The 22182-nt window shown below is 43.1% G+C and overlaps 1 protein-coding gene across 5 annotated transcripts in view; it reads right to left on the bottom strand.

Moving 5' to 3' along the window:
* csrnp3 (cysteine-serine-rich nuclear protein 3) overlaps window positions 1-22182 on the bottom strand; it is a 235708-nt gene that overhangs the window by 122214 nt on the left and 91312 nt on the right. The gene's annotated exons all lie outside the window — the stretch shown is intronic.

Consider the following 22182-nt stretch of genomic DNA (forward strand, 5'->3'; position numbering starts at 1 on the left):
AGACTGTAAAAGACAGGTTGAGGTGAGTTTAACAGGTGTCATTCGTTCATTAGCATAGCTAACGTTATTTAAACTAGCTGGCTGGCTGCTAAGGAGCTACTCTATTGCAGACATCCCACGTCTCCTGGAAGTCTCCCGCAAACTGATGGTGCTACCTCCCTGAAGTGAGTTTTTGCAGGGTGGGATGTCTGCCAAGGCAGCCAAGAAAATCCGGGCCAGAGGGCCCAAAATGAGTGTGGGGTGGAGATAGAAAGAGGCAGCTCACTGCAAACTCAGAGGATGCAACTGATGTCTGGTACAGGAGAAACCACATCCATTGGAAAGGAAATGGAAGAAGAAATCTCCAGAAAGATTAGGATACAAATGTATTACTCTGGGAAAATTTAACTATTCACCTAGAAGGCGTCCTTGAACTGCATGCTTGTGTACTTGCATCTGGAGAGGTCTCTACAGTTTCAGATGCAAGTAATGAAAATAAACTGCTGGATGAGTTACTAGGACAATGTGCAAGATTAAATTAGAAAGATTTATTATGAGTATTATTCCACACACTCTATTGTCATGTCAGCATATTATAGTCTCCAACCTTTCCTACCCACCTGGTTTCACCCATCACCTCTCAGCAAGCCTCCTTCCTCTCCACCCTCCACCTCTTTATTCTCGCGTCTTTTCCCTTTCCCGTCCTGAAGAAGTGTCTTGGCCCGAAACGTCAATTGGTTATTCATCTTCATAGGTGCTTCCTGACCTGCTGAGTTCCTCCAGCATTTTGTGCGCGCTCATAAGGCCAAAACTCTTTAACATTCACACAGCCAAAGAGAGAACACCTCATGCTGTGTTGTGGCTCATCTAGTAGTAACAAGAAAATGGCTCACTTATAACATGTACTTGCTTCTTAAAACCTCCCAAGCCAATGGAAATGAATGAGTTATTGCAGAGAATGAGAATAATCTTTTTATTAAAGATAATTATTATAATAGAAAACACTAATTAATTTAAATTTTTATACCATGTATAAATTATAACACCTTACCTCACTTTACCTCAGCATAACTACAAATGGATCCTCTACTTTCACCACTGAATACAGAACTGGACATATTTTTTAGATTAACTCAAAGGATTGATTAAAGATATTAATTAAAAATTCCAACACTGAAAATATATTAGTGTGAAATTTATTGGGGTTGGATAATTAAATTGACATTTTATTGTTACACATTTTTCTTGAAAGGTGGTATTTTAAAATAAACCAATAATCAAAAGAATGTTAATTGTCATAGTGTGATCAACTCCGTAAGGTGCTTTTTTAATTGTTTTTGATATTCTTAATTATTATTCTTGTATTCTTCCATACAATTAATCCTGCCACCCTCCAGTAACTTGCTTTCGGCAGATTCCCATCGATTTTAATTTAATGTTGGTGAATTATTAATATATTACCAGACTATTTCTGATGTTAGAGTTAACCTATTACAAGGTTTGAAAGAGAGGAAATATTATTACTAAATCTTGGATTATCCCTTTCAGTGTTACACATTGACAAATTTATGCAGGTAAATACATTTTATTTCTTTATCCGGTTTAAAAATAAATGCTTGGAAGTCTGCATCTAGAGCATAATCAAATAAAAAAAATGTATTTTCTCCTAAACTGACATAGTGTCATCTATTGGTTGCTAGGCAACACAATGCAGTGCCAATACTATGAAGATGGTGTGCATTTTGTTGAAATTGTTAGTTCTGACACCTAATTTATCATTTCAGCTTGGTAAGCATTCTGAACAAGCAAACCATTTCACTGAATGGTCAGAAGTTTTAGCTTTTTTATAACATAGCTGGTCTAATGCACATTGCAATGATTTTAATATTCTGCTGACATGCCTTGATGAAGGTCTCAAACACAAGAAAATCTGTAGCTGCTGGAAACCCAGAGTAACATTCACAAAAAGCTGCAGGAACTCAACAGGCCAGGCAGCACCTATGGAAAAGAGTAAACAGTCGATGTTTCATGTCGAGACCCTTCATCAATTTACTTACGGGGAAAACAAGAGGTTAGATCTGAGAGTTTGAATCTCCAGGACTCTCTAATCATGGATATTAATACTGATACTTGCAGCCACATAAAAGCCAACACATCCTGAATGGAACAATTGATTAGCGGTAAGATGGTGATGTGCTCGGATACAGCAGCTTCTATGGGGCCAATCAAAGGTGTTATTGACTTTTTTAAATGTATCTTTTTTTTTACAATCGCAAGTCCCTGCTGGGCATTAAGAACTTAAAGTACTGCAGTTCTTCCCCCGTCAGTGAGTTGCTCGTTGGTGGAGAAACTGAAGGAGTTGGACCTTGTGCAGACTGTATGGTTGTCCGTGTCAGAGAAGCGTCAGAGGAGTTGATGCATGAAATGGGTGTGCAGTCTAACAGCAAGTGATCACCCAGTCACTACTCTTGTGATTGCAAGACCCTGTTGGACTTGGTTAACGTGGAATGCTGCAAGTCTGTTTCACTGATTAATTGGTGGACGTCAGGGGAGCAGTGCGGCCTCGATCGCGGGGAGGACTAGACCTGAAACTGCGGAGTCACCTGTTTAGAGCCGCCAGGAGAGAGGTAGTCATAGTCATACTTCATTGATCCTGAGAGAAATTTGGTTTTGTTACAGTTGCACCAACAAGAACAGAGTATAAATATAGCAATATAAAACCATAAATAATAATAATATGTAAATTATGCCAGGAAATAAGTCCAGGACCAGCCTATTGGCTCAGGGTGTCTGACCCTCCAAGGGAGGAGTTGTAAAGTTTGATGGCCACAGGCAGGAATGACTTCCTATGACGCTCTGTGTTGCATCTTGGTGGAATGAGCCTCTGGCTGAATGTACTCCTGTGCCCACCCAGTACATTACGTAGTGGATGGGAGACATTGTCCAAGATGGCATGCAATTTGGACAGCATCCTCTTTTCAGACACCACCATCAGAGAGTCCAGTTCCATCCCCACAACATCACTGGCCTTACGAATGAGTTTGTTGATTCTGTTGGTGTCTGCCACCCTCAGCCTGCTGCCCCAGCACACAACAGCAAACATGATAGCACTGGCCATCACAGACTCGTAGAACATCCTCAGCATCGTCCGACAGATGTTAAAGGACCTCAGTCTCCTCAGGAAATAGAGACGGCTCTGACTCTTCTTGTAGGCAGCCTCAGTGTTCTTTGAACAGTCCAGTTTATTGTCAATTCGTATCCCTAGGTATTTGTAATCCTCCACCATGTCCACACTGACCCCCTGGATGGAAACAGGGGTCACCGGTGCCTTAGCCTTTCTCAGGTCCACCACCAGCTCCTTAGTCCTTTTCACATTAAGCTGCAGGTAATTCTGCTCACACCATGTGACAAAGTTTCCTCCCGTAGCCCTGTACTCAGCCTCATCTCCCTTGCTGATGCATCCAACTATGGCAGAGTCATCAGAAAACTTCTGAAGATGACAAGACTCTGTGCAGTAGTTGAAGTCCGAGGTATAAATGGTGAAGAGAAAGGGAGACAAGACAGTCCCCTGTGGAGCCCCAGTGCTGCTGATCACTCTGTCGGACACACAGTGTTGCAAGCACATGTACTGTGGTCTGCCAGTCAGGTAATCAATAATCCATGACACCAGGAAAGCATCCACCTGCATCGCTGTCAGCTTCTCCCCCAGCAGAGCAGGGCGGATGGTGTTGAACGCACTGGAGAAGTCAAAAAACATGACCCTCACAGTGCCCGCTGGCTTGTCCAGGTGGGTGTAGACACGGTTCAGCAGGTAGACGATGGCATCCTCAACTCCTAGTCGGGGCTGGTAGGCTGTGCGCGACAGTGGAGCGCCAGGAGCATTGTGGCACAGCGTCCATACTGGAGTCGTTGCTGCCCTCAGTGTTCTCCGCTGAAAACAGGCCATATCATGTCTGGCTGCAGACAGCCGCGACAGTCACGGACTCAGGGTCTTTTTGTGTGCCTGTATTTTACTGATATCTTAATTGTGCCTGCTATCTTATATGTGCTATATATGCCTTGTGCTAGTACTGTGTTTTGCACCTCGGCTCCGGAATAACACTCTTTCACTCAGCTGTATTCATGAATGGTTGAACAACAATTAAACTTCAACTTGAATTCGATGAATCAAACCTAAACACACTGATGAAACAGCGTTGTCTGCTATGCTATGCACAACGTGTGCTTTTTCCGTGCACAGTTTAAATATCTCATTTTATTGTCGATTCCAGATACCAATGGGTGATATTTATCAACTCTGCCAGCACTTTGCCTTGCATATCCCCGAAGACCAGTCTTCCAAAATCAATATACTGAAATATTTTTAAGATGTATATTAAGAATTACACATTTCATATATATGCAATTCAAAAACAACCTGCTAGCACGGATCCATATTTAATGTTTTTATTGTTGCAAAGATGAGGAAAAGTTTTATAACTGAATATATAACCATCTATGATACATAGCATATTTCAATTACTGAGAAATCATCTGGACAGGGATGGCGAGGTGTTTTTACTTTTATTGGTTTACACGTGCATTTATATTGCCCCTCTATTATTAATGATTATTTAATCGCACATCAGATTTAAAACCTGAAGGTTTTAAAAAGTTTGAGAATAAAAATAACAGAGTCAGAACTAGGTGAAAAAATCTGAGCCCCATCATCAGAATCCATTCATAGCAGATAGAGGAATTAATGGCATTAATAGAAAAAAAAGGGTCTGAACCTCCACAGCATTTGGTGACCCTGTTTTCTCTGCCTCAGAGGCCGATGTCACAACATTCTTCAGGAGGGTGAACCATTGCTAAGTGTCAGATCCCGACGGTTTACCTGTAACAGCGTGCCAACCAACTAGCTGCAGTGTTCAAGGACACCGTCGTTCACTGCCATGGTCTGAGGCTCCCACTGCATCAAAAGGGCAGCAATCATTCCCGTGCCCAAGAAAAGCAGGGTGAGCTGCTGCAGCGACTATTAACCAGTAGCACTCACATCTACCGTAAGGAAGTGCTTTGGGAGGTTTGACATGACTAGAATTAACGCCTAAGCAACACAGATCAGGCCAGCGAACGTTCAGCGGCATCTACCAGCCTCTCACTCGCTGCTGCTGGAGAAAATGTCCGTGTGTGATGGTCTCTCTCTTGCTGCATCAATGCAGTAAGGTTGTTGCGTTCAGGTGCTCTTTCCTCCCCTCGATGCTGTTGGAGAAAGTGTCCGCGTGTGGCGGTCTCTCTCTTGCTGCATCAGCGCAGTAAGGTTGTTGTGTTCAGGTGCTCTTTCCTCCCCTCGATGCTGTTGGCAGATGGTGCCAGAGTTCCTGGGCAAGGTTTACTCAATGCAGATTATAGGTTGGACTCAAATTCAGATTTTAGGATGGGTTTTTGTTTTACTTCTGGTTGTTCCTTTTTCTGACTACTCTTGGGCAATTTTTGAATCAGGGTGGCCTGCAGATAATGAACTTCACTGAAATATGCCTTTTGGTTTTGTGTTTTTGCTAGTTTTTGTTTGTTGTCGTCTATGCTATTTTTTTTGCATGTGGGGGGAAGGAGGGTTGATATTTGATATTTTTCTTTGAACTGGCTGGTTCCATGGTTCATTTTGTGGCTGCTTGTCGGGAAGCTGAACCTCGGGCTCTATACTGCATACATACTTTGATAATAAATGTATTTGGAATCTTTCAATCTATGGAAGTGAATAGTCTACATTTCAGGCCAAGACCCTTCTTCAGCACTACTTATTCATTTCCATAGATACCATCCAACCTGCTGAGTTCCTTCAGTATCTTGTGAGTGTTGCTTTGGATTTCCTACATCTGCAGACTTTCTCATGTTTAGAATTAATTCCTGCCTGGACCCACCACAATTTGCCTGTCATTGCAACAGGTCTACGGTGGATACGATCTCATTGGCTGATCACTTCGAGTTGGAGCACCTAGACAACAGCAAAACATGCACCAGGTTGTTTATCGATTACAGCTCAACATTCAATACCATCATCCTTCAATATTAATCACCAAGCTTCTAAACTTGGGCCCTATACCAGCTTCTGCGACTGGATCCTCAGCTTCCTCACTGAGGGACCCCGGTCCGTACAGAGCAATATTAACATCTGCTTTTCACTGATAATCAACACTGGTGCACCTCAAGAATGCATGCTTAGCCCACTGCTCTACTCCCTCTAATTCCATGACATTGTGGCTCAAACACTATAAATCTGCAGAAGAGACCACTATTGTTGGCAATGAGGCGGTGTGAGGCATCATCAGAACCTCAAGAGAACACACCCCGGTCCTCATTCAGGGTCAGTAGTGGAAAGGGTGAGCAGCTTTAATTTCCAGGATGTCAACACTGCGGAGGATATAACCAGGACCCAGCACATCTATGCAATCGCGAAGAAGATACGCCAGCGGCTCTACTTTGTGAGGAGTTACAGGAAGTTTGTTATGTCAACAAAGACTTGTGCTAATTTTTATACAAGTACAGTGGAGAGCATACCGATGGGCTGTATCACAGCCTGGTATGAAGCCTCGAATAGAGGATCACAAGAGGCTGCAGGGGTTTATACACTCAACGGGCTGCATCACAGGCTCAACCGGCCCCACCATCGAGGGCAAATTCAAGAGGCAGTACCTCAAGAAGGCAGCATCCTTCATTAAGGACCCTCGTTCTCCAGGGCACGCCCATTTCTTATTACGGCCATCAGGGAGGTGGTATAGGAACAGGAAGACTCGTACACAAAGGAGATTCTCACCCTTGCCATTAGATTTCTGAATAAGTCAATGAATGCTACCTCATTACTCCTTTTCCTTGATTTTGTAATGTAGAGTAAATAAGGTTGAAGAGTAGAGGGACAATTTACAAGGATGTTGCCAGGTCTGGAGGACCTGAGTTATAACAAAAGTTTCAATAGGTTGGGGCTTTATTCCTTGGAATGCAGAAGATTGAGGGGAGATTTGATAGAGGTTTGCAAAATTATGGGGAGTACAGAGAGGGTAAATGCAAGCAGGCTTTTACCACTGTTGTTGGGTGGGATTACAATCAGAGGTCATGGATTAAGGGTGAAAGGTGAAAAGTTTAAGGGGTACATGACGGAAACTTCTTCACTCAGAGGGTTGTGAGAGTGTGGAATAAGCTGCCAGCATAAGTAGTACATGCAAGCTTGATTTCAATGCTTAACAGAAGTTTGGATAGGTACATGGATAGTAGGGGTATGGAAGGCTATGGTTTGGGTGCAGGTCGATGGGAGTAGGCAGTTTAAATGGTTTGGCATGGACTGGATGGGCTGTACTTTTCTATGACTCTAATTTGATGTCTTTGCACTGTACTGCTGCAGCAAAACAACGCATTGCATGTCATACAAACTTGATTCTGGCCCAATAACCATAACAAAGATATGACCATAGAACAAGCAAGAATAGAAATTAAATATGCTAAAATAACTATAAATATAGGAGATTAGATAAATGGGAACAAAGAGGATCAAACTTGAGAATAAAGGATGGAATAAAGAGTCCAGAGAGAAAGGAACTTTGCTTGGAAAGGCAAGTAGTTGAAACAGATAGAGTGGAGCTAAGTAGTAGTAATGGTTACGTGGGGCATAACACTAAGAACAAAATTAGAGGCACCTGTAACAAGGGAAATACAATATTCACAAGGGACTTTAATCTTCATATCAATTGAGCAATCTATATTAGCAGCAATACTGTGGAGGAAGAATTTATAGAATATATCTGAAATGTTTTTTTGTCTCAGTATTAAGAAACCAACAAGGGAATAGATGATTTTATTTATAATAATAAGGTTTGAGAAAGGTTAATTAAGAATGGTAGTAAGTGGCCTTCAGGGAAGAGTGATCATACTACGGTAAAATAATTTATCATGATCGAAATCGACTTAGCTCAATCCAAAATAAGGGTTCTATACAGTATCTCTCTCTCTCTATATATTATCTTTATCTCTCTCACTCCATCTATATATATATATATATATATATATATATATACTATATAATGTATTGCAATGTACTGCTGTTGCAAAGCAACACATTTCACAATAATTGCCAGTGATAATAATCCTGATTCTAAATCAAGGACGCTACAAAAGTTATGAAGCATAACCTGATTATGTAAAATTGGTAAATACATTGAAAAGTGGGACAGTGAACAAACAGCTGACATTGAATAATTAATATATAGCTTACACTAATATTCATACCTCAGATAAAATGGATAATCAAAAACATACAATGTACTTGTGGGTAATTATAAAGTTATAATAAAGCATAATAATTTTTGAAAGGCAAATCTGACTCCCCTTTGCATACTAAATCTGTGCTCTACAAACCCAGTTGAAACCAGTGGGGCTTTGAATTCTGGACTTAGTCCAATCACTGAAAAGGCAGTTTCCCTGAAAGATATTACAGAATCTCTAAGTCTAGAATTGCTCCCACTTCCCATCCTCCCCCAGCCCCATATCCCTTCCCTTTCCCACAACCCTCCCACTGGACTTCACGTTTCAACTTCTGAATGCCAGCAAATCAGAACCACCGACAAAAGTCAGCTGGATCCAGCCACTCTTTACAGAAAGTAGCTCTGTCACTAGGCAACCAGCCATTAAATTATTGCACAAAGGCAAATAGTGGGATGGTGAACAACTGACATCAAATAAAAGCATCATTGACAAACCTGTGCAATATACTGCTGGTCAACACACACCCGTTGAACATTAAGACAATGGTCATATTTATCACAAATTAAACCCCTGATTTCAAACAGCAGGATAGTAGCTAGGAAATTTATGCTTATACAGCTTTAATATTTTTGCAGAAGCAAATAGGATTATTTTACACCAAAATTTAATAATACCCAACTTTCATCCATAATTGTAAATGAATAAAATTGCATATTTCAAAGTGGTGTTGGTGAAATCTGTCTAAAACCTCTGTTATTGGAATGGACAAATGCCAATTTAAACTAAAGGAGGATTTAGTGCCAAGCTCAACGCCACCTCCAAAACAAAATGCAGTCAGTATATTATTCCTCCTACCAGCTGTACATCCAGCCCTCTGTTTCATCCCTCTTGATCACTTGCATAATACTTACCATCTGTTCAAACCACTCTAATTGAAACCTTCCAAAATAATAAAACACTGTTCAGGCACACTAATGTAAACTGTGCCCACAAATAGCACCTGGCTTTTACACTCTGTGGTGCATAGGCAAAAAAAAATATTTTAAGAAGAAAAAGTTATGAAAGAATTCTAGATGATTGGAGCATTTTAAACCATGGGATTTCACTTTGTCCACATTTCTATGCAATCATAAGATATAGGAGAAGAATTAGGCCATTTGGTCCATCGATCCTGCTCCACCGTTTCATCATGGCTGATCCATTTCCCCCTCAGCCCCAATCTCCTGCTTTCTCCCCATGTCCCTTCATACTCCGACTAATCAAGAATCTATCAACCTCTGCTTTAAATGTATCTAATGGCCGCAACAGCCACCTGTGGCAATAAATTCCACAGCTTCACCACTCTCTGGCTAAAGAAATTCCATTCTAAATGGACAGTCCTCTATTCTGAGGCTGTGTCTTCTAGCCTTAGATTTCCCCACCATAGGGAACATCCTTTCCATATCCACTCTGTCGAGGCCTTTCAACATTCAATAGGTTTCAATGAAATCCCCCCTCATTCTTCTGATTTTCAGTAAGCACAGGCCCAGAGCCATCAAACACTCCTCATATGACAAGCCTTTCAATCCTGGAATTATTTTCATGACCTCCTTTGAACCATCTCAATTTAAGTTAAAGCAATAAAATTTTATCATTCTCATATCTGAAATGTGATGTCAAGTTATCCTGAACATAATTGGGAACTGAACTTAATTTATTGCTTCCCCTGATACACCAGGTCAGATATAAACAAAAAAGATTCTGCAGATGCTGGAAATCCAGAGCAACACACACAAAATGCTGGAGGAACTCAGCAGGCCAGGCACTGTCTATGGAAATGAATAAACAGTTTATGTTTCAGGTCAAGATCCTTCAGGACAAATCAGGTATAAAACAGGTCTTTGAGACATCATGATGAAAGAACCAACAGGGAGACATAGAGAAGAGTCTCGGCCTGAAACGTCAACAGTTTACTCTTTTCCATAAATACCACCCGGCCTGCTGAGTTTCTCCATCATTTTGTGTGTGTTGCACAACCCCTGTATTTTGTTCTATTTGGCTGTGCATTTTGGAAAGTTTGGCTTGGAGGCAGGAGAGAAGCCTTATGGGGAACCTCAGTGAGAGGCAGTTAAGGTGATGTGGGTCAGGAAGAAGAGGCAATTTAACTGGAAATTGGATGAGAATTCTCAGGATAACCGGAATCCAAAGCCAGATTTGACACAACCTCAACATGAGGCAGAGACAGTCAAAACCAGCACTTGGAAGGAAACGCAAACACGAGGAATTCTGCAGATACTGGAAATTCAAGCAACACACATCAAAGTTGCTGGTGAACGCAGCAGGCCAGGCAGCATCTCTAGGAACAGGTACCGTCGACATTTCAGGCCGAGACCCTTCGTCAGGCCTTCCTTCGCCCACACCTCAGCGAGTTCCATGTTCCCTTCGCCCACACCTCAGCGAGTTCCGTGTCCCCTTCGCCCACACCTCAGCGAGTTCCGTGTCCCCTTCGCTCACACCTCAGCGAGTTCCATGTTCCCTTCGCCCACACCTCAGCGAGTTCCGTGTCCCCTTCGCCCACACCTCAGCGAGTTCCGTGTCCCCTTCGCTCACACCTCAGCGAGTTCCATGTTCGCCATGATGCGGAACTTTTCTTCCGCCGTCTCCGTCTCCAAGTCTACTTCTTCGGCAAGGACTCTTCCATCCCCACCGATGACCCCTTCTCCCACCTTCAACCCTCCTCTTCTTCATGGACACCCCGCCCTGGTCTTCTGCCTGCTCTGGATCTCTTTATCGCTAATTGCCAACGGGACATCAATCGTCTCGACTTCACCGCACCTTGTCCCCATTCTAACCTCACTCCTTCGGAACGCTCTGCTCTCCACTCCCTCCGCACTAATCCTAACCTTATTATTAAACCCGCCGATAAGGGGGGTGCTGTTGTAGTCTGGCGTACTGACCTCTACCTTGCCGAGGCACAGAGACAACTCGCGGATACCTCCTCTTATTTACCCCTCGATCGTGACCCCACTAAGGAGCACCAGGCCATTGTCTCCCACACCATCACCGACTTTATCCGCTCAGGGGATCTCCCATCCACTGCTACCAACCTTATAGTTCCCACACCTCGCACTTCCCGTTTCTACCTCCTACCCAAGATACACAAACTTGCCTGTCCTGGCCAACCTATTGTCTCAGCTTGCTCCTGCCCCACCGAACTCGTTTCTGCATACGTCGACACGGTTTTATCCCCCCTTGTTCAATCCCTTCCGACCTATGTTCATGACACTTCTCACGCTCTTAAACTTTTCGACGATTTTAAGTTCCCTGGCCCCCACCGCTTTATTTTCACCATGGATGTCCAGTCCCTATATACTTCCATCCCCCATCAGGAAGGTCTCAAAGCTCTACACTTCTTTTTGGATTCCAGACCTAATCAGTTCCCCTCTACCACCACTCTGCTCCGTCTAGCGGAATTAGTCCTTACTCTTAATAATTTCTCCTTTGGCTCCTCCCACTTCCTCCAAACTAAAGGTGTAACTATGGGCACCCGTATGGGTCCTAGCTATGCCTGCCTTTTTGTTGGCTTTGTGGAACAATCTGTGTTCCGTGCCTATTCTGGTATCTGTCCCCCATTTTTCCTTCGCTACATCGACGACTGCATTGGCGCTGCTTCCTGCACGCATGCAGAACTCGTTGACTTTATTAACTTTGCCTCCAACTTGCACCCTGGCCTCAAGTTTACCTGGTCCATTTCCGACACCTCCCTCCCCTTTCTAGATCTTTCTGTCTCTGTTTCTGGAGACAGCTTATCCACTGATGTCTACTATAAGCCTACTGACTCTCACAGCTATCTGGACTATTCCTCTTCTCACCCTGTCTCTTGCAAAAACGCCATCCCCTTCTCGCAATTCCTCCGTCTCCGCCGCATCTGCTCTCAGGATGAGGCTTTTCATTCCAGGACGAGGGAGATGTCTTCCTTTTTTAAAGAAAGGGGCTTCCCTTCCTCCACTATCAACTCTGCTCTTAAACGCACCTCCCCCATTTCACGTACATCTGCTCTCACTCCATCCTCCCGCCACCCCACTAGGAATAGGGTTCCCCTGGTCCTCACCTACCACCCTACCAGCCTCCAGGTCCAACATATTATTCTCCGTATCTTCCACCACCTCCAACGGGATCCCACCACTAAGCACATCTTTCCCTCCCCCCCCCTGCATTCCACAGGGATCGCTCCCTAAGCAACTCCTTTGTCCATTCGTCCCCCCCATCCCTCCCCACCGATCTCCCTCCTGGCACTTATCCGTGTAAGCAGAACAAGTGCTACACATGCCCTTACACTTCCTCCCTTACCACCATTCAGGGCCCCAAATAGTCCTTCCAGGTGAGGCAACACTTCACCTGTGAGTTGGCTGGGGTGATATACTGCGTCCGGTGCTCCCGATGTGGCCTTTTATATATTGGCGAGACCCGACGCAGACTGGGAGACCGTTTTGCTGAACATCTACGCTCTGTCCGCCAGAGAAAGCAGGATCTCCCAGTGGCCACACATTTTAATTCCACATCCCATTCCCATTCTGACATGTCTATCCACGGCCTCCTCTACTGTAAAGATGAAGCCACACTCAGGTTGGAGGAACAACACCTTATATTCCGTCTGGGTAGCCTCCAACCTGATGGCATGAACATCGACTTCTCTAACTTCCGCTAATGCCCCACCTCCCCCTCGTACCCCATCTGTTACTTATTTTTATACACACATTCTTTCTCTCACTCTCCTTTTTCTCCCTCTGTCCCTCTGAATATACCCCTTGCCCATCCTTTGGGTACCCCCCCCACCTCCTTGTCTTTCTTCCCGGACCTCCTGTCCCATGATCCTCTCGTATCCCTTTTGCCTATCACCTGTCCAGCTCTTGGCTCCATCCCTCCCCCTCCAACTTTCAAATCCCTTACTCACTCTTCCTTCAGTTAGTCCTGACGAAGGGTCTTGGCCTGAAACGTCGACTGCACCTCTTCCTAGAGATGCTGCCTGGCCTGCTGCATTCACCAGCAACTTTTATGTGTGTTGCTTGAATTTCCAGCATCTGCAGAATTCCTGTTGTTTTTATTTCTGAGTGGCCATCCAGTTCAACTCAGCTTTCCATTCCCATACCAATGTGTCTCCACTGCCACAATATGGCCAAATTCAGACACGAGGAAATCTGCAGATGCTGAAAATTCAAGCAACACACACAAAAAATGCTGGTGAAGCGCAGCAGGCCAGGCAGCATCTATAGGAAGAGGTACAGTTCAGGTTGGGGCAGGAACAACTCGGTCTTAGTAGTCTTCAACCTGATGGCATGAACTTCGATTTCTCTAACTTGTTTTCGAAGGGTCTCAGCCTGAAACATCGACTGTACCTCTTCCTAGAGATGCTGCCTGGCCTGCTGCATTCACCAGCAACTCTTATGTGTGTTTCTTGCCCCTCCTCCTTGTTTTACCTTATTTTGGTGGCCCTCTCACCTCTTTTCTTATCTTTCCCCTCCCTCATGACCTGTTCATTACCTCCCACTGGTTCCCCACTGCCTTCTCTTAATTCCATCATCTACTAACAGATTCCTTCTTCTTCACCCCATCACCTCCCAGCTTCTCACATTAATCCACCTTCCCCTTCACCTGGACTTACCTATCACCTTCCCCTTCACCTGGACTTACCTATCACCTGCCGCTGTGCTCCTCCTCCTTCCCTACCCCCACCCCCACCCATTTATTGCCTTCTGCACCCTTCTTTTCCAGTGAACATTGACTGTTCATTTTCCTCCATGGCTGCTGCCTGGTCAGCTGAGTTCCTCCAGCATTTCATGCCTTTTATTATAATTTAAGAAGTTGGAATCTGTTAACATTAATTTCACCTGGAAGTCACTATAAACGAATAAAATAAATAAAGAGATGACTAAGTATTTAGCTGAGTGCAAATTACAAATGGAGCATTTGGCTGCTGTAGTACTACTGCTGTTTAAGCATCATGGAGCTGTATGTATTGATTTAAGATTCTGGAATAATGAGGTAAATGGCCCGACTTAGCTTCCAGCCTCATAAACCTGCGCAATACTGGAGCCAACTGAAAGAAACATGTTCCAACAATAAAACAATTGCAATCTTACCCAAGTAGATTGATTCTCCGCATCAGCCTGAATCATGCTATCGTTACCAGACCTGGAGATAATCTACAACTCCCGATGCCTAAGGCGCACTCGTAACATCATTAAAGACCCATTCCATCCTGGACACTGTCTGTTCAATCTCCTGCCATCTGGTAGGAGATACAGAAACATTTTAGCCAAAACAGCTTCTTCCCAACGACTGTTGTGTAGCTATACCCCAGCTTGCCAAAGGCCTTTGAGTGTTATGGACTATCAAAGTCAGTTGTTGCACATAAATATGGGAAAATATTATTTTTTAATTAAACCATACTGCAAGCATTGTAAATATCTGTTTTGCCCAGACTGGAGTAGCATCGTAATCTCATTGTCTTGAGTAATAAAGTTCTGTTCTATTCTATAGTACCGTAACTTGACGAAATTGAGGATCTTACAGTTTATAATGGTCTACTTCATGCCGTTAATCCAGGTTGAACACACAGGTTCATACTGCAGTTAATACTGTACCAGCAGCTCTCACACAGCAAGTGAGCGACTGCCAGGTTTTGCTTTTGAAAAGTTGTCTGGCAAAGAAAGCCAGCTAGGTCTGATGTTAGTATCACTACATAACAACACAATAAATAAGGGGGCAGACTTCATTTCAAACGCCAAAAATGCAAATGCTAAATTAATGTGCAAACAGCAAGCAAGATGTACTGTCTACTCATTGTTTACTGGTGGTTTCTGAATTTTAATGGCTGCAATACAAATTTCCTCTGAAAGAGCCAAACTAATGAACAGTCTCATCAGGTGTCAAGGTTTGAACAGGAACAAACAAATTGAGAGAAAATATTAGCTTGTGACACGGTGGTATGATCAGTGTCATTGTTTAAATCATACTAGAGCCCAATTAGGACCAGAAAAACATAAGATCGAGGGGCAGAATTAGGCCATTTGCTCCATTTCATCATGGCTGATCCATTTCCCTCTCAGTCCCAACCTCCTTCCTTCTCTCCATATCTCTTCATGCCCTGACTAATCAAGAATCTATCATCCTCTGCCTTATACATACTCAATGATTTGGCCTCCATAGCTGCCTGTGACAAAGAATGCCTCAGATTTACCACTCCCTGGCTAAAGAAATTCCTCATCTCTGTTCTAAATGACATCCCTCCGTTGTAAGGCTGTGCCCTCTTGTTTGAGACTCCCCCACCACAGGAAACATGCTCTCCACATCCATCCTATTGAGGCCTTTTAATGTTCGATAGATTTCAAGATCCCTCCTCATTCTTCTAAATTCCAGTGAGTGGAGGCCAAGAGCCATCAAACAATCCTCATATGATAAGCCTTTCAAACCCAGAATCATTTTTATGAGCCAAAATTGTGAAAAATACAAAAAAGTAAATCAAAACATTTTTCAGTAGTTGCAAACGATTGAACTAGTTCACCATAGAGAGTGGATTAACAAGCTGGATTTTGGATTGCTAGACAGGAAGCCTGGAGATTGCTCATTCCCTGCATGCTGTGGAGTTTTAACTCAACAGCCTGTATGTTATGTGCTTCACAGGTTTCCTGGCCAAAAGTCAACCTGATTACAATACTTGGCTTTCATTCAGGTGGGACAGGCTCTGCAGCACACCAAAGGAGCAGGCAGCTTCAAATCTCTGACTTTGGCAGGATCGTATCCTAAACTGGTGCGGGGAGGTTAGTCTATATTGCTAGAGGAGCATGCCTGCTCTTCCTACATCACGAGTGGAGACTACTTACTGAATCTGTGATCTCCGTCCTCCAGCTATTGGGCATGCTGAAGCCCAGAAATACTTGCTGGCAACTACTATATCTTCCAAAATTAAAATGTTCAAACAATACTCACATAGATCCCTTGAGATAAATATCATTTCATCAAGGGAAGATGTGGCGTGCTCACAGAAGATCTCTCTGGACATACAGCCCGGTTGTATCTAAAGGCATTGTAGTTTATTTGAAGAATCCACTCAACTAGGGGGACAACCTGATGGAAGGCCACCGCAATGAACAATCAGCAACAAGATATCACTGTGCCACACTGATCCGGCTTATGGCGATCTGTATCAGAGAAGTCCCGCTATTTGTCTCCGATCTTGATAAGTGAGAGATGATTTCAGTAGCAAATATCAGAGGTGGGTAATCAGTTGTCTTATTTATCTGCTGAAGCCCAGATTACAGGAATACCAGCATGGCTCAAAGACGCAGGCAACAATGAATTCAGCAGTTGGAGGCTGAACGTATGCAGAAGAGGTCAGATCCTCCATTCCAGCACCCGTACTCTTTACCTGTGATGGACTGGGCCGTATCCACTACTTTTTGCAGGATTTTCCATTCAAGGGTTCTGATGTAGCCAGTCAATATACTCTTCATTACATATCTATAGAAGGTTAACAACATTTTAGAGGACATGCTGAATATTCACAAGCTCCTAAGGAAGCAGAGGTGCTGTTGTACCTCCTTTGTAATTGCACTTACAGTACATGCTGGGCCCAGGACATGTCCTCTGAAATGATAACACTGAGGACTTTAAAATTACTGACCCTCTCCACCCCGATCCTCTGATGAGGACTGGCTCATGGACCTCTGCTTTTCTCCTCCTGAAGTCAACATTCAGCTCCTTGGTTTACTGACATTGAGTAAGAAGTTGTTGTTGTTGTGGCACCACTCAGTGCTTCCCATGAGTGAGATTCTCCATCTCAGCCATTTTTTTTTTACTGTCACTACTCTCTTAGTGTGGAAAAAGCCTTAAACTTCCATGTGGAAAGCTTTGCATAGACACCTCTGTGGAACTGTAGTGGGACTCCCCATCCATCTCGACATCTCACAAGACTCTTGGGCAGGCCAAACAATATCCCATATATTCCCATGCCTCTTTTCATTGGTCTTTGTGCAAGCATTGTACATGATGCTCCACCATTATCCTCACTTTGATTTCTCTGGGCCAAAAATTATGGTTGGCCCTACCTTTGGGAAGCAAGCACATGGATAACCCTTGTGACCTGACTCCATTCCACATACAGGACCCAGCTTGGAATCGCCGACTATTGTATGGAATGTGTATAGATCAGAGTATGTGGATGGGATAAACAGATTGAGTCAAATTTAAGGTGGAAGTTGATCAATTCCTGATCAGTTAGGGCGTCATAGGAAATGGCGAGAAGGCAGGTATATGGGGTTCAGTGGGATCTGGGATCAGCAATAATGGAGCAGACTCAATAGGCTGAATGGCCTAATTCTAATATGTTTTATTGTCTTATGTGCATCTGATTCCTCCTACTCTGATCCCTTGTGGTTTCTGTTATGTTTTGTAACTTCGAAACATTAAGCTAATTCCAAGGAAGGCATGAGAGTCTAGGAATATGGGTGCAACTTCGAGTTTACTTTAAGCGATGTGTTCACATATCATCTGGTTCTTTTCAGATTATTATTGTTGCTGGTTTTTTTCTGTGGGGGAGTGGGTAGGGGATTCTGGGGTCTGTGAGTTTTGTTTCTTTTACTTTTTCATATTTCATGGCTATCTGGAGAAGACAAATATCAAAGTTGTATTGTACATGCATACTCTGACAATAAAATGAACCTTGAATCTTGGTAGCATGAAAGAGTATGCATGATGGTATATGTATTTTTACATATAGTCCACTTCTCTACTCTCTCTTCACCCATGACTGCACTCCTGCTTATGCTACAAACTCAGTCATCAAATTTGCAAACTATTCAACTATGATTAAACAAATCACAAACTTCAAGTCTGTACATAGAGAGGAGGTGTGGAAATTATCCAATTGGTGCAGGAACCACAATCTATCACTCAATACCAAGACGACAAAAAAAAAGATAATTGACTTCAAGAGGGCAAGAGGTCCTGAACAAGTCCCACGATTCATAAATGGTGAGGTAGTGGAAAGGGTCTCTAGTTTCACATTTCTGGGCATGAAGATCACTGAGAGCTCTCTTGATCTGTCAACACAACCTTAAGGAGAGCTAATCTGCTCCGAAAGTTTTATCGATGTGCGACAGAGAGCATACTGACATACAGAATGATACTGTGGTACTCTGGCTGCAGCAAGACAGATCACAAAGACGGCTCAGCACTTCACTGGGACTCAACTACTGGACCTGCAGACCATCTAGAACGTTTGTAAAGTTAAAGACCCATCCCATCCCAGACATTGTCTGTTCAACCTCCTGCCATCGGGTAGGAGATAGAGAAACATCTTAGCCAAGACTGTAAGACTGAGAAACAGCTTCTTCTTGAGGACTGTTGTGTAGCTGAATAATACTATACCTTGGCTTGCCAATGGCCTTTGAGTGTTTCCGACAAGTCACTTGTTGCATGGAAATATGGGATTGTTTTAAATTAGGCCTTACTGCAAATATCTGTTTTACATGGACTAGAGTAGCACAGCAATTTTGTTGTCCTCAGCAATGAAAGCTCTAATCTAGTACATTCTAATCTATTCTAACTGGATGTCTGCATGACTTCTTGTGGAAACATCGTAACTGTTTCAAGTGCAAATGATGAAAATAATCTATTGGATGAGTTAACACGATAAAGTGCAAGATTAAATGAAAAAGACTTAGTATTAAGCCATGCCAGCATATTATAGTGTTTTTTTTAATCCATTCCACCAACTTCAGTGAAGCAATAAAACGTGGTAGGTAAGTTGATGGAGAAGATCCTGAGAGGCAGGATTTATGAACATTTGGAGAGGCATGATATGATTAGGAATAGTCAGCAGGGCTTTGTCAAAGGCATGGTCGTGCCTTACGAGCCTAATTGAATTTTTTGAGGATGTGGCTAAACACATTGATGAAGGTAGAGCCACAGATGTAGTGTATATGGATTTCAGCAAGGCATTTGATAAGGTGCCCCATGCAAGGCTTATTGAGAAAGTAAGGAGGCATGGGATCCAAGGGGACATTGCTTTGTGGATCCAGAACTGGCTTGCCCACAGAAGGCAAAGAGTGGTTGTAGACGGGTCATATTCTGCATGGAGGTCGGTCACCAGTGGAGTGTCTCGGGGATCTGTTCTGGGTCCCCTATTCTTCATGATTTTTATAAATGACCTGGATGAGGAAGTGGAGGGATGGGTTAGTACATTTGCTGATGACACAAAGGTTGGAGGTGTTGTGGATAGTGTGGAGGGCTGTCAGAGGTTACAGCAGGACATTGATAGGATGCAAAACTGGGCCGAGAAGTGGCAGATGGAGCTCAACCCAGATAAGTGTCAGGTGGTTCATTTTGGTAGGTTAAGTATGATGGCAGGATATAGTATTAATGATAAGACTCCCGGCAGTGTGGAGGATCAGAGGGATCTTGGGGTTCGAGTCCATAGGACACTCAAAGGTGCTGCGCAGGTTGACTCTGTGGTTAAGAAGGCATATGGTGCATTGGCCTTCATCAATTGTGGGATTGAGTTTAGGAGTTGAGAGGTAATGTTGCAGCTATATAGGACCCTGGTCAGACCGCACTTGAAGTACTATGCTCAGTTCTGGTCGCCTCACTACAGGAAGGATGTGGAAATCATAGAAGGGGTGCAGAGGAGATTTACAAGGATGTTGCCTGGATTGGGGAGCATGCCTTATGAGAATAGATTGAGTGAACTTGGCCTTTTTTTCTTGGAGCGGCAGAGGATGAGAGGTGACCTGATACAGGTGTATAAGATGATGAGAGGCATTGATTGTGTCGATAGTCAGAGGCTTTTTTCTCCCCAAGGTCGAATGGCTAGCACGAGAGGGCAGTTTTAAGGTGCTTGGAAGTAGGCACAGAAGAGATGACAGGGGTAGTTTTTTTTTACACAAAGAGTGGTGAGTGCGTGGAATGGGCTGCCAGCGACGGTGGTGGAGGCGGATATGATCGGGTCTTTTAAAAGACTCCTGAACTGGCACATGGAGCTCAGAACGATAGAAGGCTATGGGTAAGCCTAGTAATTTCTAAGGTAGGGACATGTTCGGCACAGCTTTGTGGGCCAAAGGGCCTGTACTGTGCTGTAGGTTTTCTATGTTTCTATGTGACTCTATAGTCTGTTTACTGACACCAACAAGGGATTGCAATAGACCGGAATGGGATATACTTTAGCAGACATCCCACCTCTCCCAGAAGTTCCGGGAGTCTCCCACATATTAATAGTGGCTCCCTGATGCCCACAAATTATATAGAATATCCCAGAAATCAATTTTTTTTGAGACAGAGAGAGACAGAGAGCAAGAGAGCGTGAGAAAGAGTGAGCGCAAGAGCAACCATGAGAGAGAGTGAGCGTGAGAGAGAGAGAGAGCGCAAGAGAGCGTGCGCGTGAGAGAGCACAAGAGCGAGCGCCATGGGAGAGTGTTCCAAAAAAGAAAATTTATAATGTACAGTACGTCACCCCAGACTTACCCTAAAGTGTACCCCTGCCTAATAGGGGTCAAAAATAATGACAGTGTTGCTCGCTGCACTGTTTGCAACAGTGACTTTTCTAATGCCCATGGTGGGTTAAGACTGTAAAAGACATGTTGAGGTGAGTTTAACAGGTGTCATTCGTTCATTAGCATAGCTAACATTATTTAAACTAGCTGGCCAGCTACTAAGGAGCTACTCTATTGCAGACATCCCACCTCTCCCGGAAGTTCCGGGAGTCTCCCGCAAATTAATGGTGCTACCACCCTGAAATAAGTTTTTGCAGGGTGGGATGTCTGCTTTAGAAAAGTGAGGAGAAAAATCAAATGAATGGAGGCATGAAGAGAAATGGACCAAAGAGTTGAAAGCATTTTTGTTTACAAAACTGAGAGAAATGCAGAATGTTAAAGATTATTTTAAATTGCCGAATGATATGGAGTAATAAATGTGACAAGTACAATCTGAATGTAGAACTAAGTAGTAAAACTCAGAATATTGAAGAAAATGTTGATGAGAAAGAGCATGTGTAGTAACATTCAAAGTTCAGGGTTCAATGTAAATTTATTATCAGACTTCATGTACATCACCTCATTTTCTTGTGGGCATACTCAAGAAGTCTATAGAATAATAACCATAACTGAATCAATGACAGATCGTCCAACTTGGTTGTTCAACTAGTGTGCAGAAGGCAACAAACTGTGCAAATAGAAAAAGAATAATAAAGAAATAAGCAATAAATATCAAGAACATGAGATGCAGGGTCCTTGAAAGTGAGCCGCTAGGTTGTGGGAACAGTTCCATGATGAGTAAGTGAAGCTGTGTGAAGTTATTAGCATTAGAAGAGTCATTTAAACTAAAGAGACACCTAAGTGGCAGGAGCTGATGGGAAACATTCAATGGCAGAACTCATAGAGGTCTTAAACATTATATTCCACAATCGTATTGAGGTTTGATGAGTGTTGACGGTCTGGAAAGTGACCAACATAATACATATTTTAATATAATTAAGTCTTGGGGCTAACCCGGTCAAAGTACCATTAAGCGGTTGTGGAACAGAAAAATTTGAAGCCTTTAAATATCCAGATTAAAATTGAATTAGTCGAAAGTGGGGGGAAAAAAACGAGATTGGCCTTAATAAACTAGATGGAAAATGAAAATTACATTATGGGAAGAGAGATCCATTCAAGATGCTACAGAGAAATATGAATACTTCCACCACTTGGTCTCTTGCTATAGAGTATGAGAAATTACTACTGGCTTTGTGTACTCAAAACCACTTAAACTCTGAGTGCATTACAGAGGGAGCATATTTAAGATGTTGTATATATTTCATTTACCTGCTCGGAAAACAGATAGAAGCACTAGTTTATTGTTGTTTTGTGGGGGAAAATGTTGCATTATAACACTTAAGATTTCCTTACTAGAAAATAATGTCAGAATTGTGGCAACTTTGTTAGTATTAAACATTAATTA

The sequence above is a fragment of the Mobula birostris genome, chromosome 6 (genome assembly GCF_030028105.1).
Source record: "Mobula birostris isolate sMobBir1 chromosome 6, sMobBir1.hap1, whole genome shotgun sequence".
Classification (NCBI taxonomy): Eukaryota; Metazoa; Chordata; class Chondrichthyes; order Myliobatiformes; family Myliobatidae; genus Mobula; species Mobula birostris.